The sequence below is a fragment of the Acomys minous genome (assembly GCF_964271855.1).
Source record: "Acomys minous genome assembly, chromosome: 8".
NCBI classification, from domain to species: domain Eukaryota; kingdom Metazoa; phylum Chordata; class Mammalia; order Rodentia; family Muridae; genus Acomys; species Acomys minous.
In genome coordinates this window covers 89410877-89425559 of record NC_140489.1, presented here as the reverse complement: position 1 = coordinate 89425559, position 14683 = coordinate 89410877, and the positions used below count along the sequence as shown (strand labels likewise).

At 45.8% G+C, this 14683-nt stretch overlaps 1 protein-coding gene across 8 annotated transcripts in view; it reads right to left on the bottom strand.

Annotated features, from left to right (window-relative positions):
- The window catches only part of GREB1 (growth regulating estrogen receptor binding 1), a 137644-nt gene extending 123238 nt beyond the window's left edge, over positions 1-14406 (bottom strand). For 5 of the 8 annotated variants that reach the window (XM_084792219.1, XM_084792225.1, XM_084792226.1 and 2 more), the window contains exon 1: positions 13828-13894. The gene's annotated coding sequence lies outside the window, so the exon portion shown is untranslated. The other 3 variants (XM_084792223.1, XM_084792220.1, XM_084792221.1) reach the window with 3 other exon arrangements.
- Positions 14407-14683: the final 277 nt, after the last annotated feature.

Genomic DNA, 14683 nt, shown 5'->3' with positions numbered 1-14683 from the left:
ACCACTCCCCAAAAGCCCATCAGCTGACAACCAAGTACAGAAGCCTTTGGGGAACATTTTATATTCAAATCATAACATCTCTCCACAAGTCAGGCAGCCCAGTGGTACCAACACAGACTCGAGGCCCTATGGGCTTATGGTTTAAAATACCAGTCAGGCTCCTTCCAAGCAAAATGATTTGTCACTAGGCCCTCTAAACTGCCATTCCTCGGGAGTGGACCATAGATAATCAAACTTAGCACATAGACTCTTACAATAGTCAGTTATGTGTTCATTTAATATACTAAGTACAACACATAAAATATCAAAAGATATGGATGCACAGAAAACAGACAGTGCAGTGGCTGGGGGGGACACTAAGTATTCTCACCATGTTTATAATAATTGTCTTTACTTAAATAAACTAGCAAATTGCAAATATGTGAACTTTAAAAGGCACAAAATTATACAAATTCTGTAAACTTGAGAAATCCAGGGGCTAGAGAGATGGCTCAGTATTTAAGAACATTTACTGTTTTTCCAGAGGACCTGAGTTCAGTTCTAAGCACCAACATTGGGCGGCCCACAGCCATCCATAACTCCAGCTCCAGGATATCCGAGGCCTCTTCAGGCCTCCCCAGCCATCTGCATGCACATCCCCACACACAGACACACACACGCACATAATTAAAATTAAATCTTGAAGAAGAGCCAGACGGTGGTGGTGCACACCTTTAATGCCAGCACTTGGGAGGCAGAGAGAGGCGGATCTCTATGAGTTTGAGGCCAGCCTGGTCTACAGAGTGAGTTCCAGGACAGCAGAAGGCCATACAGAGAAATCTTGTCTTGGAAAAACAAAACAAAACAAAACAAAACGAGGAGAAGGAGAGAAAGAAGGCATTGTCGCTACCACCCATGCTCTAGTGAGAGTCAATTTAGCTGCATAGATGAACGGGGAGTGTCAAGGTGTGGCTCCTGTAAATACATCAAGCACAGCAAGAAGCTGGCACTTCTGGTGGTGGTTGTTGACACATCTCAGAATCATCTTCCTACAAGGCACACTATTAACTAGAATATGAGAGCAAATTCTCCCTTGATAAACTCTTAGCTACAGCCCACAAACAGAGAGACAGGAATCCCACCACAGCTCTCGACTACATCTGTCTGCCTGTCAGCTCCCTACCAGCCCTGCTGTGATTCAGAGATGTCACGACATGAAGGAAGAAATGCAAAGTCAGCCGCAAACGCAGTTAATTACATGGTATCCCATAACTGAGTTGCATGTGTTCACTGGCAGCCCCAGGAGGCCATAATCCTCAATCCAGGTCCTGTGAGTTCTCAGGTGATGGGACCTGATTCTTACCTTTGAGGATCTGGCAGCAGTAAGGTTAAGGTAAACATAACACAATCTGGTAAGTACAAGCAAGCCAGATGCTGCCTGGTTGAGGATCCTGACCACGGCCCTGCCAACGTTCAAGTCACGTCTTGTCTGAAAACGTGGAGAGCGGCCGCAGCTCCTTCACCTTGCCCGTGTCTCACATACATTTAAACCGCATCGCAGCAGCCATCACTCACTCTCTCTGTTTCTGTTTCTCCCCAGAGGGGCTCCCAGTTGGTAGAAAATTTGAGACAAAAGGTACACTGGGTGCTCACCGATCAGAACACAGGTCATTTTGTTGTTGTTTTGTTTTTATGAGTCAGGGTCTCACTGTGTAGCTGTGGCTGGCCTGGAAATCACTATGTAGACCAGGCAGACCTTGAACTCCACCTGTGTGGATGGACACGAGATGGTAAACATCTTACCTGACAAATAACAGTCTATTACCTCAATGATGCTTTTGAACAGTTCCCAAAAGGAATAGGTGCAATTTTATAATATTTAACAGTATTTATTCACTATAATAAAAATATTTGACTAAGCAGAGAGGACAACAATATAACTTTAATTTGTTCAAAGTCAAAATCCCATAATCTAAAGAAATTACATCAAAGGCTATCTGATATCTGCAGCTATCAAAACAAATGTAGTGGAATACTTACAGTAAGGACAAAGACAAAAGTTCCCCCCAGAGAAAAAAGGAAATGGTATCTAAACATAGACAAGCCTTTTAGCATTGGTGGTGCCTTTAATCCCAGCACTGTGGAGGCAAAAATCTCTGAGCTCGAGGTCTAGTTTGCATAATGAGTTTCAGGCCAACATAGTGAGACCCTGTCTCAAGAAAAAACAAAATGAGCCTATTGTGCTGGGAGCATGGCTGCCACTTGGAGAGGCAGAGGTAGGTTGATCTGTGTGAGTTAAAGGCCAACCTGGTCTACAAAGTGAGTCCAGGACAGCCAAGGTTACACAGAGAAACCCTATCTCAAAAAAACAAAGAAGAAGAAGAGAAGGAGGAGGAGGAGAGAAAGAAAGAAAGAAAGAAAGAAAGAAAGAAAGAAAGAAAGAAAGAAAGAAAGAAAGAAAAAGACAAAACAACAATGGTAGAGAACAGGGCCATCAAGTAAAGGCACTTGCTGCCAACTCTAATGATCTATGTTCCATATCTGGACCCACACTGTAGAAGGACAGAACGGTGGCAAGTTGTCCTCTGACCTGCTATGGCATGCATCACACACACACACATACAGACATGCACACGCAGGCACGCACGCACGCACATACACCCTAAACAAACAAACAAACAAATGTAAAGATTCATCAAGTCCCCAAATGCTGACAGTGCTTAACCTCTAGGGGAAAGGAATTCATTTCTTGGTTTGCATACTCTTCCATTTATAAATTTTCTGCCCTCAATACATATCATCTTCAAGTCTGAAGAAAATTGCTTTTTAATCTTTTAATCAGATAAAGAAATCAATACATTTTCCTCTGAACAGAACAGAGAGAAGGACAAAATGGCTAATGCTAATGTCATTGATCAACCCCTGCCCACAATTATCACTTGGATGTTAGCTCAGGGCTCCCTCACCCCGGCTTCCCATGGGGAGACCTTGTGCTGTCAGGGCAAAGGATGGGGCCAGATACCAGTATGTAGACATGCCTTTGATGTCCTCAGCTGTCACTGGGACAGCAGACCAGGGGAGACAAAGGCTCACTATTCCAGCGTTGACCACAGCCGGACTCCAGGCTCCCCACCTTTTCTTACTGCCAGGCTCTCTGGTATGACCTCTGCCCCCACACACAAAGGCTTCATTCAGCGGCACGGCCAGCCGTGTTGGAAATTCTCTCCAGATTCAGCCATTGAGAGAATTTGTTGTTTCCAAACTAGCTTTGTGTTTCCATGACTCAACTGGACTGAGAGAGGGGTTTTGGAATGAGTTGATCAAGAAACATAATATCTACCAAAATTAGCATAGTTTGGGATTCATAAAAACTTTTCAGGGCAAGGAAATTCCAGATACATTTTGTACAATTGTGTGTGTGTATGTGTGTGTGTGTGTGTGTGTGTGTGTGTGTGTTTACTTCTTCAGTGAACACATCTGTGTATTAGAACATTTTTTTAAAGTCATCAGTAATCTTAACAAATGGAAAATCACATTCCCAAGACTGCATTTAAATTTCACATATCGCCTACCCAGGTTTCTAAACCAACTGCTAAAACCTCGTTAGTGGGTCTGATAGGAGCTGATAGCTAAAATTGGCAGCAATTTGGGCAAGTTAGTCCCTGAAGGAGCTCAGGCAGGTCATGCCCATGCCAACTACAAGGTTAACATCACCCTACAGGTCAGGGTGCCCCAGATCAGCCCAGGATCCTGCAGGCTGCCAGGCGCCATCAGCACAGCCGTGCTGCCTGCCCTGACTCATGTCCTCACTTAACTACCACACAGTCCTGACTCACAGAGTCCTAAAGCTGACCTGTGTTCATGACTATCGAATGCCTTGAGTTACCTAAACAAACATCTATTTGAGTTTACCATAAACAGTACCAACTTTGTTTTCTGAAATATCTCAAGTAGCCCAGGCTAGCCTCAAATCCTCTAGGTGGCCAAAGATGCCTTAGAACTGCTGATCTCCTGTCTCCACCTCCAGAGTGCCAAGATTACAGGCATACACACCATACATATGGTTTATGCTGGGGTGGAAGCCAGTGCTCTTATCAATTCAGCTGGATCTCTAGCTCAAAGGGCATCAACTCTAACCACCTTTTTAAAAAAAAAAAAATTGGCTTGACAGGCACAGTGGCACACGCCTGTAATCCCAGCACTCTGGGAGGCAAAGGCAGGCAGATTGCTGTGAGTTCAAGACAAGACTGGTCTACAAAGAGAGTCAAGACACCAAGGCCACACAGAGAAACAAAAACAAAAACAAACATACAAAAAAAAAAAAGATTAAAAGAAAAAAATCAGCTCAAAAACAATTCAGTGAAGGACAGGAAGCCTTTGCAGCAAACATGGCAAAGAAGTGAGTGAACTTGGACCTAAACCAGTAGCCACAGAGTCAAAAAAATAAAATAAAATAAAATAAATACACACACACACACACACACACACACACACACAAAACCAGAAAACAATTCTTTAAATAATTGAATGTTTTTGTGATTTAGAGTTAGCCAAAGAGTTTTTTAATTTGACGTCAAAAGCATAATATCCACAGACACACACATCTAGATACACACACACACATATACTCACACATACAGACAGACAAATACAGAGAGACACAGACACACACAGAGGCACACAGACATACATGCATACATATACAAATACACACACAGACACACAAACAGCTGATACACTAGACTTCATTAAAATTTAAAAGCCCTGCTCTGTAAAAGACCCTGCTAAGCAGATAAAGAAACAAAACACAGCATGGAAGAAGACCCTCCCGAGACACACATCCAAGCAAAGCACAACAGTGCAGTCAGAAAACAGACCAAACTTGTGAAGAGGCGCTTTACTAATGCAGGAAGAACAGACAGCAAGGAACCTGGAAGGAAAACATTAATTAACACAAAACACAGCGGGCAGGAGGGATGGCTGGGGGAATGGGGGATGTTCAGAGCACCTGTGGCTTTTACAGAGGACCTGAGTGCAGTTCCCAGCACCAGCCATGTCCACCAGCTCACAACCACCTGTGGCTCCAGCTCCAAGGGATCCAATGCCCTCTTCTGACCTCTGTGGACACCCTCACATATGTGGCATACACACATAAATGGAAATAAATCTTTAAAAAAAAAACCACAATTAAGACACCACCGCATACCTTGCAGAATGACTAAATAGGAAGTAGTAATAATAACAAATACTGAAAAAGACTCAGAGAAATTAGAACCGTGTGCCCTAGCTGTGGGGACTATAAAGAAGCAGAGTCACTTTGGGAAACTGCTTCACAACTTCTCATAAATTAACCATGCAGCGGCTGGAGAGATGGCTCAGGGGTTAGGAGCACTGGCTGTTCTCCCAGAGGACCAAAGCTTGAGTCCCAATGCCTACATGGTGACTCACGACCATCTGTAACTCCAGTCCAGGAGATCGCATGTCCTCTTCTGGCCTCTGCAGGCACCTGACATGAGTGTGGTCCACAGACACGCATACCGGACACCCATACCCACACAACAAAAACTTAAAATTTTAATTTAAAAAATGCGACTAACATAAAGCCTAGCCATTATGACTTTAGGTGTTATCCTATTTGGTTTACTATTGCTACGATAAAACACCATGACTAAAAGCAAGTTGGGGAGGAAAGGGTTTATTTGGCTCATACTTCTACATTGTCCTCCATCACCGAAGAAAATCAGGGCAGGAATTCAAACAGAGCAGGAATCTGGAGGGAGGAGTTGATACAGAGGCCATGGCTTGCTCCCCATGGCTTGCTCAGCCTGTTTTCTTATAGAACCCAGGAGCAGCAGCCTAGGGATGGCCCCACCCACAATGAGCGGGGCCCTCCCATGTCAATCACTAATTAAGAAAACGCCCTACAGGTTTGCCTACAGGCCACATGGTGGGAAACACCTGATCTGAGTGGAGGGCCAGGAACTTCAGGGAGGAAGAATGAGGTTGATGTGTCCCCCTCCGGGTGGAGCCATCTTCAGGGGAAATCTGGTGTGGAGGCCTACAGAGAAGCAGGCACTGGAAACCCTCCTCACCTAAGAGGGACATTTGGCGGGTCTGTCCTAGTCTTACAATTGGTCACCTTGGGAGAGCATCACAAGGAAGTGATTCAGGCTTAATCGACTTCTGATCTGCTAATCACTGTTAAGAAGAGGCACCAGAGGGGTCGAGAGAGGGGGCAGGGAGGAGTTCAGCAGGTAAAGACGCCCATAACGAAACCGGACAACTCGAGTTCAATCCTCATAGTAAAATGAGAGAGGAGAACAAACTCCCACAAGTTGTCCCTCTGATCTCTACACCTCCTCCTGCCCCCGCCCCAACTCCCAGGCCCAAGAAAAAGGCAAAGGGGTGACACTCCTGTAATCCCAGCCATAGTACTTGGGAGACAAAGAAAACGCCCATCAAGCTGGGTGTGGTGGTACTCACTATTAATCCTAGCACTCAGGAGGCAGAGGTAGGCAGTTCTCTCTGAGTACAAGACCAGCCTGGTTTACATAGTGAGTTCTAGACCATCCAAAGACACTGTCAAAAGAAAAAAGAAAAGAAAAGGTAGACGGAATTGAAATTAAATAATATCCTCACTCAATTCTGTCCAGCCAATGAGGGACAACCTGTCATTTCCAGGCAGTAAAATCAGCGTTCTAATGAACTGAAACTTTGAATTTCTGCATCATAACATGCCACTCAAAAGAGAGCTAAGAAAACAACTCAGTTGGTAAAGTGTTTGCATGAAAGCATGAGGACCTGAGTTCAATTCCCCAGCACCCATACTAAAACAAAAACCAAGAGACACCGCTGTGCCCTGGAGGCAGAGACAGGAAGATCCCTGGGGCTCCTTGGCCAGCCAAGCTAACCTAATAGTGAGCCTCAGAGTTCAGCAAGAGACTCTGTCTCAAAAAGTAAAGTGGAAAATGATTAAGGAAGTCACCTGATGTCAACTTCTGACCTAGATACACAGACATACAGACACACACACACACACACACACACACACACACACACACACAATATAACAATATTTAGTAGGAGAAAAGGGACATAATAATTGACAATTATTTTTACATTTTTCATATTTATTACTTTTTTTTTTTTAAGATAGGATCGTATGCTGTAGGCAAGATTGGCCTCAAACTTGCAGCAATCCTCCTGCCTCTGCCTCCAGAATGCTGGGACAGGAATCCTCCACCAGGCCCAGTGACATCTATTTTGAAATGACATTTATTCCATCTTCACTCTATGCAATTTATGTCCAAGTAGAGATTTGGCAGTTTGGGATGCCCACCAAGATGTCTTGGTGAATGGGTCTATGTGCTCAGAATCTCTGGAGATATCTGATCCCCTCCCTGCCCCCTCCCTGTCCCCTCCCCACCCCAGTCCTAGGCCACCACCTGACACCAGTTCTTCTGGTGACAGTGTGGTGGCTGCTTCCTGGGGTGCTTTCAGCAGCTGCAGCCTCCACCCTCCAGCCTGGGTTTCCCTCACCCCTACCCCCAGAGATAAAGAACTGTTTCCTAGCTACCACCACAGCTCTGTGACAGACCACTCAGCAGGGCTGTCCTGGGGAGTCAAGATGCAGCTGGACTCACTTTCTTACTGTAATTCCCTTCCCAGGACAGGGATGTAAGTCACTGAGGCTGGACTGGATGGTGGCAGTCTCCCACAGCAAACCATTTTTTTAATGATTTTTTTTCTATTTTATATGCATTTGGTGTTTTACCTGCATGTGTGCCTGTGTGAGAGTGTTGAATTCCCTGAGGCTGGAGTTACAGACAGCTGGGAGCCACCATGTGGGTGCTGGGAATTGAACCCCGGTCCTCTGGAAGAGCAGCCAGTGCTCTTAACTGCTAATCCGTCCCCCCATCCTTGAAAGCCACTCTCATCAAACCAAACATCCACCCTGTTCTCCTCTTTTTTTTTTTAAAAGCTTAATTTATTTATTAATTATACAGCATTCTGCCTGCAGGCCAGAAGAGATGGTTGTGACCCACCATGTGGTTGCTGGGAATTGAACTCATGACCTTTGGAAGAGCAGCCAGTGCTCTTAACCTCTGAGCCATCTCTCCAGCCCCCTGTTCTCCTCTCTTATACTGACTCCAGCAAATGCTTTCTTTAGAGCCAACCCTGCCCCTGCCTTCACACATACTCTCCTACGACAGCCCAGCGCAGGGTGGACTCTACCCTCTCCCCAAAGTAAGCCTTTGTCTCTCCCTGTCACTTATCTAAACAATCCTGATACAGTCACAGAGGCTAACAGAGGTGCAAGGCTTGGAAAAGAGTGACAGCACGCACTTACTGCTAATGGGCCCTGGTTTCCTTTGAGAGTGATAAAAAGATTCTGGAACCAGACCGTGGGAAAGCTGCACAACTCTGATTGAATTTTTCTTTTAAATTGAACTGCATATATTAAATTTTGGGATGTAAAATATTTTTTAAAATATTGACCATGGAGCCAGCCAAATTGGTTTAGTGGGTAAAGGCGCTTGCTGCCAAGTCTGATAACCTTGGACTGACAGGGTGGAAGGAGAAAACCAACCCCTACAAGTTGCCCTCCCCTCCACACATGTGCCATGCCATGCATGTGCACACAAACAGATAAATAAATATATGTAAAATATTCAGTGCATACAAAAAAGAGCTGAATGGTATAGCCCGACATAGACACACCTTGGTACTGATGGCCTTGAGGTGAGTAGTCTTTTTCTCCTTGAAAACTCCTTTATTGAGGTACTATTTAATCCCTAACAAACCACCTCAGCCTGCTCACCTATAGCATACAAACAGCAATCCCAACCTTGCTGAGTTATAAGGCCAATGGTGGGTCGCCAAAATCGTTTTTCATAAGGTCGATCATCAAGAAGAGGTGCCTCAGCGCCTCAGCTTTAAGTCAGAAGGGTGATCAGGGAAGCAGCCATGAGTAAATGAACTACTCTCACAGAACAAGCTTCTTATTACTTCCATACTTCCTCTCAGGCCCATGACATCCCTAAACACACAAAGGATACTTAAAGGTCTGAAAAGATGGCTCAGAAAAGTGCCGACTGCTCTTCTAGAGGACCTACGTTCATTTCCCAACATCCGCATCAGGTACCTCACTTGTGTGTGACTCCAGCTTCAGGTAATCCCCCATCCTCTTCCTGATACTAAACTAGATGATATTGGCTCATATGTACAGCCAGTAGTACTGTCTACAGGCTTCCATGCAGGAAGGGGAGGAAAACACATTGTTCAGGGGGGCCCAGGTATCGAACCCAGGTCCTTATGCTTGCGAGGCAAGCACTTTACCAGTTGAGCTATCTTCCCAGCCGTGGTTTTATTCTTTCAAGCTCATAGCTACCTTGGCTAGGTCCATGAGGTAATGGTTCTTAAACCTGACCACACATCAGAGACACCCAAAGTCACATTAAACCAAAGAGTTTCTGGGTAGGTCTATGTGAGGGACCCAAGAACCCACATATTTTAAATGCTAGGTCCAAGCACTACAGTTCATGAGTTATCACAGTAGCTTAAAGGGCAAAGTTAACAAAAGACCAGTAACAAAGTCAGAAGGAAGCTTGTAGGTGACCTAGGCAACTTCCTTAAAGGAGAGATGGGAACAAGTGTCTTGAGAAAAGAACCAGGTCCCTCAGGGTCAAAGTGAACCTTAAAGCAGGTTCCCTGACTCCAGGACCTGAGCCGTTCTGTCACACAGCCTCGAACCCAATTTACCGCTGTCTGCTTACAAGGGCACGCTGATCTAGCTTTGTCCACGTTTGTAATTTTCCACAACGAAGAGTCATGAGACTCAACTGTATCAAGATTTACATGGGGGAAGGGGGGAGGGGGTTCATGCTCTTAAAGAGTCCCTGAGTTCTGTTCCCAGCAGCCATGTCAATCCACTCACAATTACCATTTAGCTCCAGATCCATGGGATGCAATGCCCTCTCTTGGCCTCTAAATGTAACTGCACTTATATGTACAGACACACACGCTCACACATTTGGTTTTGGTTGGTTGGTTGTTTTTTGAGTTTTGAAGACAGGGGTTCTCTGGGTAGCCTTGGCTGTCCTAGAACTCATCTGTAGACCAAACTTATAAGAGATCCACGTCCCAAGTGCTGGGATTAAAGGTATATGCCACCCCCAGCCCGGTGCATACACACATTTTTAAAAGTCAATTTTTAAAGAACATTTATGTTGTGTGTTTCCAAGACAGCTGAGTTTTCCCTTACAAACACTGAACATCTCTTTCCCTCAAAAGAAAACAAAACAAAAACATTATACACACATCCATGATACACCAAACTCGAGTAGATAAAATTGGGGCACAAATTTCTGTTCCCAAAAACCCTTAATTTGGCAACATAAATAAAATAAAAATTGTATCCCATATGTCCTAGGAATGGATAAGTGACTATTGTGTCCTAGGGATGGATAAGTGACCAAAAGGTTGGTTTAAAAACAAATTATTTGCACAGAGACCAAAAGAGCCAAAGCTAGACTTTATCTATTTTACGTCTTGTTCCAGAAATCAAATAGCTTCCTTTTTTGTTTTTTGTTTTTTTTAATCAAATATCTTTTGCCACCTCCTAAGAGGAGGCAAGTTTGAGATATATTTATTACCATCAGTCAGGGGTGTTTTCTCATTGTAGAAAAAAATGTTGGGGGCTGGAGAGATGGCTCAGAGGGTAAAAACACTGGCTGCTCTCCCAAAGGTCCTGAGTTCAATTCTTAGCAACCACATGGTGGCTCACAACCATCTATAATGAGATCTGGCGCCCTCCTCTGGTGTGCAGGCTCACATGCAGGCAGACCACTGTATAAATAATAAATAAATAAATCTTTTTTAAAATGTCATTAGTACACATAGGAAAGGTGTAAAAAATGCTATAGAAATGGTTAAATTAGAATTTTTCTACACAATAAAATATACAATCATTATTTAAAACAATAATATAAAAAATTAAGATAGGCAATGCCATAATCATTATATAGAGAATTCAGATACAAGATGATATAAATTGAGTATCTTATAATTTTGACCAACTTTGGGTTTTGTGGTGACATATACACCTTTAATTCCAGCACTCTCAGGGCAGAGGCAAATCACTGAAAGTTCAAGGTCAGCCTGGTCTGCATAGGCATTCCAAGGCAGTCAGAGATACACATTGAGACTTTGCCTCAAAAAAAAAAAAATTTACCAACTTTTAAGAACAACCAGAACTCATTTTTATGCCAAGAAAACATACACCAAAGAGTTCAAGTAGTTAAATGTGGATAATTATAATTTCTGGTTTGCCTTTTTAATTCCTCCGCATATTTGGGAGTCGGGGTTCAGACAGGGTCTGTGTGGCCTTAGATGTCCTGGAACTCTATAGGACAGGCTAGCCTGGAACTCTACCTCCAGAGCACTGGGATTAAAGGTGTGCACCACCATGCTCAGCTCCCCTACATGTTCTTTTTGTTTGGTTTTTTTGTTTTTGTTTTTCGAGACAGGGTTTCTCTGTGTAGCCTTGGCTGTCCTAGGCACGCTTTGTAGACCAGGCTGGCCTCAAACTCACAGAGATCTGCCTGCCTCTGCTCCCACAAGTGCTGGGACTAAAAGTGTGCACCACCACACCTGGCTTCCCTACCCGTTCTTAAAATTTTGGTTGCAAATGTGTATTGCTTCTGCCATAACTTTCCCCTACCATATTTTCAGTATTGTTAGCTTTAAAGTACTGCAAGTTATCACTGTATCTAGAAACCGAACCCAAAGCCAGAATTACCCACTAAACAATGTCTGGCTGAGAGGATTGACAGCCTGGGGTCTTTATGGCAGGATTAGAAGTCCACAGACCCTCTGGAAGAGCTTCCTAAATCTCAGCTCTGTGGAGACCACAAAAGCTCTAAAGGCTTGCCACGCATGCCTGGTGCACCAAGCTCGGAGGGAAAAGTGTGAGGTGTTTCAAAGCAGGCTCCCTTCAGCAGATACAGGGCTATGGGGGAGTAGCCTTGTGGTCAAGCCCTGGACCCAGTGGCTCCGATTATCACAGGGAGCAGGGGACAGGAGGCAGGGGGCTTGCCCTCTCTTAGTCACCCTCTCCTTCCAACCCATTTGAGTTTTCAGACGTGTTATTGGTTCCTCTTGGAGGTTGCCTCAGAACCTCTAAATAATCCAAACACCGAAGTCCCAAACTGAACCCTTGTGATGTCAAGTGAAATGGCAGAGCCAGATAGAGCGTGGGCACAGTCACGCAGGCTCCGTGAGTGGGTTCCTGAATGGAAGAGCAGCCGATGCTGCATTAAGCACAGAAACCTCAGCTGGTAAATCCAGATCACAACATCTGGTTAAAGTTATTAAACAAGAGTACAGATACAAAGCCACGTGAAGGACAATTTCAAATTACCTACCACTCCAAGATTCCAACTGTTGTCCCTAAGTTCAAAAGCCACTTTAGCCACCTTCAATATCAAGAGGGGCCAAGGTGGGATGCCGGTTTCAGACTACAATGACTTCTGACAAGAATACTTGTACTAACATGAGAAGGCACACAATGCCTAGAGCAAATGTGTCGGGGGAGCCAAAATGTCACAGATCCTATTGTAAACTTTAAATGAACCAAAGTTCGGCAAGAGGGGGAAAAAAGAAAGGCAGACATGTCCCCTAACCTACGAACATGTTTCACATTTAAATCTACTTTGCTTGTTGGAAATAAGCTTCTGGTCAAGCGTTAGAACAGGCACTTCCCAACGGGCCCTGAAAAGCTGCCAAGACCAAAAAAAACACTAAGAAAACCGAGATGGAATCTAAGTGCTGTTTAAAACGCCCAATAACATCCTTTCACCAAGCACTGCAAACCTAGACCGGACCATGTCTTTTCTAAGTTCAGAATCCTCTTGTGAGACTTCCAACTTTAAAGGCAGAAGAATATCCTTGATGGAAATAAATGAGTGTTTGTTTGGGTTAAATTTACACATTCATCGTTTTAAGGGGCTAATAAATTTTTTTCATGCCCCGAGGTAACACTTGACTCTATAATAAAAGTTGGTTCAAGAAAAACTTCAGTCTATTAAGTAGGTAATTTCTTTCGGCTGCTCCTCAGGGCCAGGGATCAAATGGGATTTGACAGCAAAATGACCCAGCGTCTTTCTGCATGGAGGGTCTACTGGCCTCCCCCAAACAACCCCACCCCTGACCGCTGGTGGCCTGATGGGCTCGCACGCGCAAACACACACACACACACACACACACACACACACACACACACACAAACACACACACACACCGCTTACTTTCTCGGTCTTCAGACTAATATTCTTTGTTTCAGGCTCCTAACTAGAATCCAATTTTTAAAAAAGCTCCTCAACCACGGTTACCAGCCTTTCATGGGAGTTCTCTGGCCACTCTGGTTAGAAGTCCTGTTTCTCCCGTGTCCCACGTGCTGCAGAACACACGGCTGCCACCTTGGGGATAGAGGGCACACACAGCCTTCCCAATATGGAGCCGGGGCGCACACAACCCAGAGCAATGCTGTCTTTTCCCTGAAGTTCTTACCTATGTAAGAGGAGCTTTCACCATGTGCCAGGCGCGCTCCGGCTCCGTCTCTTCTGGCTTTGGCTCTGACTCTCTCTCTCTCTCTCTCTCTCTCTCTCTCTCTCTCTCTCTCTCTCTCTCTCTCTCTCTCTCTCTCTGTCTCTCTCTCTCTCTCTCTCTCTCTCTCTCTCACACACACACACACACACACACACACACACACACACACACGGACACCTCCTACCCCCTTGGTGCACGACAACCCCCATCCCGGACCCCCCTCCCCACAGCCATCCTCACCTCTCGCCCTTTGTCCTCGCCCTGCGTCCTGGGAGCCCGCGCTGCCCGAGCCGGCGCTGCGCAAAGCCCGGAGCCGCGGAGCCACAGAGTCCGCCGGTCCGGGTCTTGCGGGCCGCCGTGCTTGGGGGGACCAGAGATGGGGCAGCAGCTCAGTCCAGGTGTGGGCGCAGGAGAGGAGAGGTGTCGCGCTTGCCCTGTCCCAACCCCGCTTCACGTACCCACAGCTTCGCAGGGCTCTCACGGGGTTCGTGGGTTGGGAGGGGTCCGCGCGGAAGTCCGCAGCTTCGGGGACAGAGGTCATTTGTCGCTTGGCTGCTGTTGCCCGAAGAGGGGGTGGGGCTGGGGGGGACCGCCAGTGAGTGAGACCCCCGCCCTCCGGGGAGCTACACCCGGCACAGGGCGTGTCTGTGTCTCCTCAGGACGACACCCTGGCAGTTCAAGAGGTAGGGGACTGGCTGGCCAACAGTGGAGGCTGATAAGCCCCCTGCAAGGAGGAACCTACCTAAGACCAGCAGAGGAAGATTCTGGAACTCTGGACACGCGAGGACGGAACCCGAACTTTCCCTGGTGCGAGTGTGTGTCAGAAGGACGAACTGGGAAAGAAGGAACAAACCAGCAATTGCCGGTGCAGACCTTTTTGGCCTCTGCAAAACAGAGGTGGCTGGCTACCAGCAGCCCGCAGAGGAAGTGGGGGAATTTCAGGAAGCAGGACAACAGAAGGGCTGGGGCTCAGTGAGTGGCTCCTGCCTGTAATCCCAGCACTTTGGGAGACAGAGGCACAGGCACTTGGATCTCTGAGTTTGAGGCCAGCCTTGTCTACAAAGGGAATCCAGGACAGCCAGGGCTACACAAAACA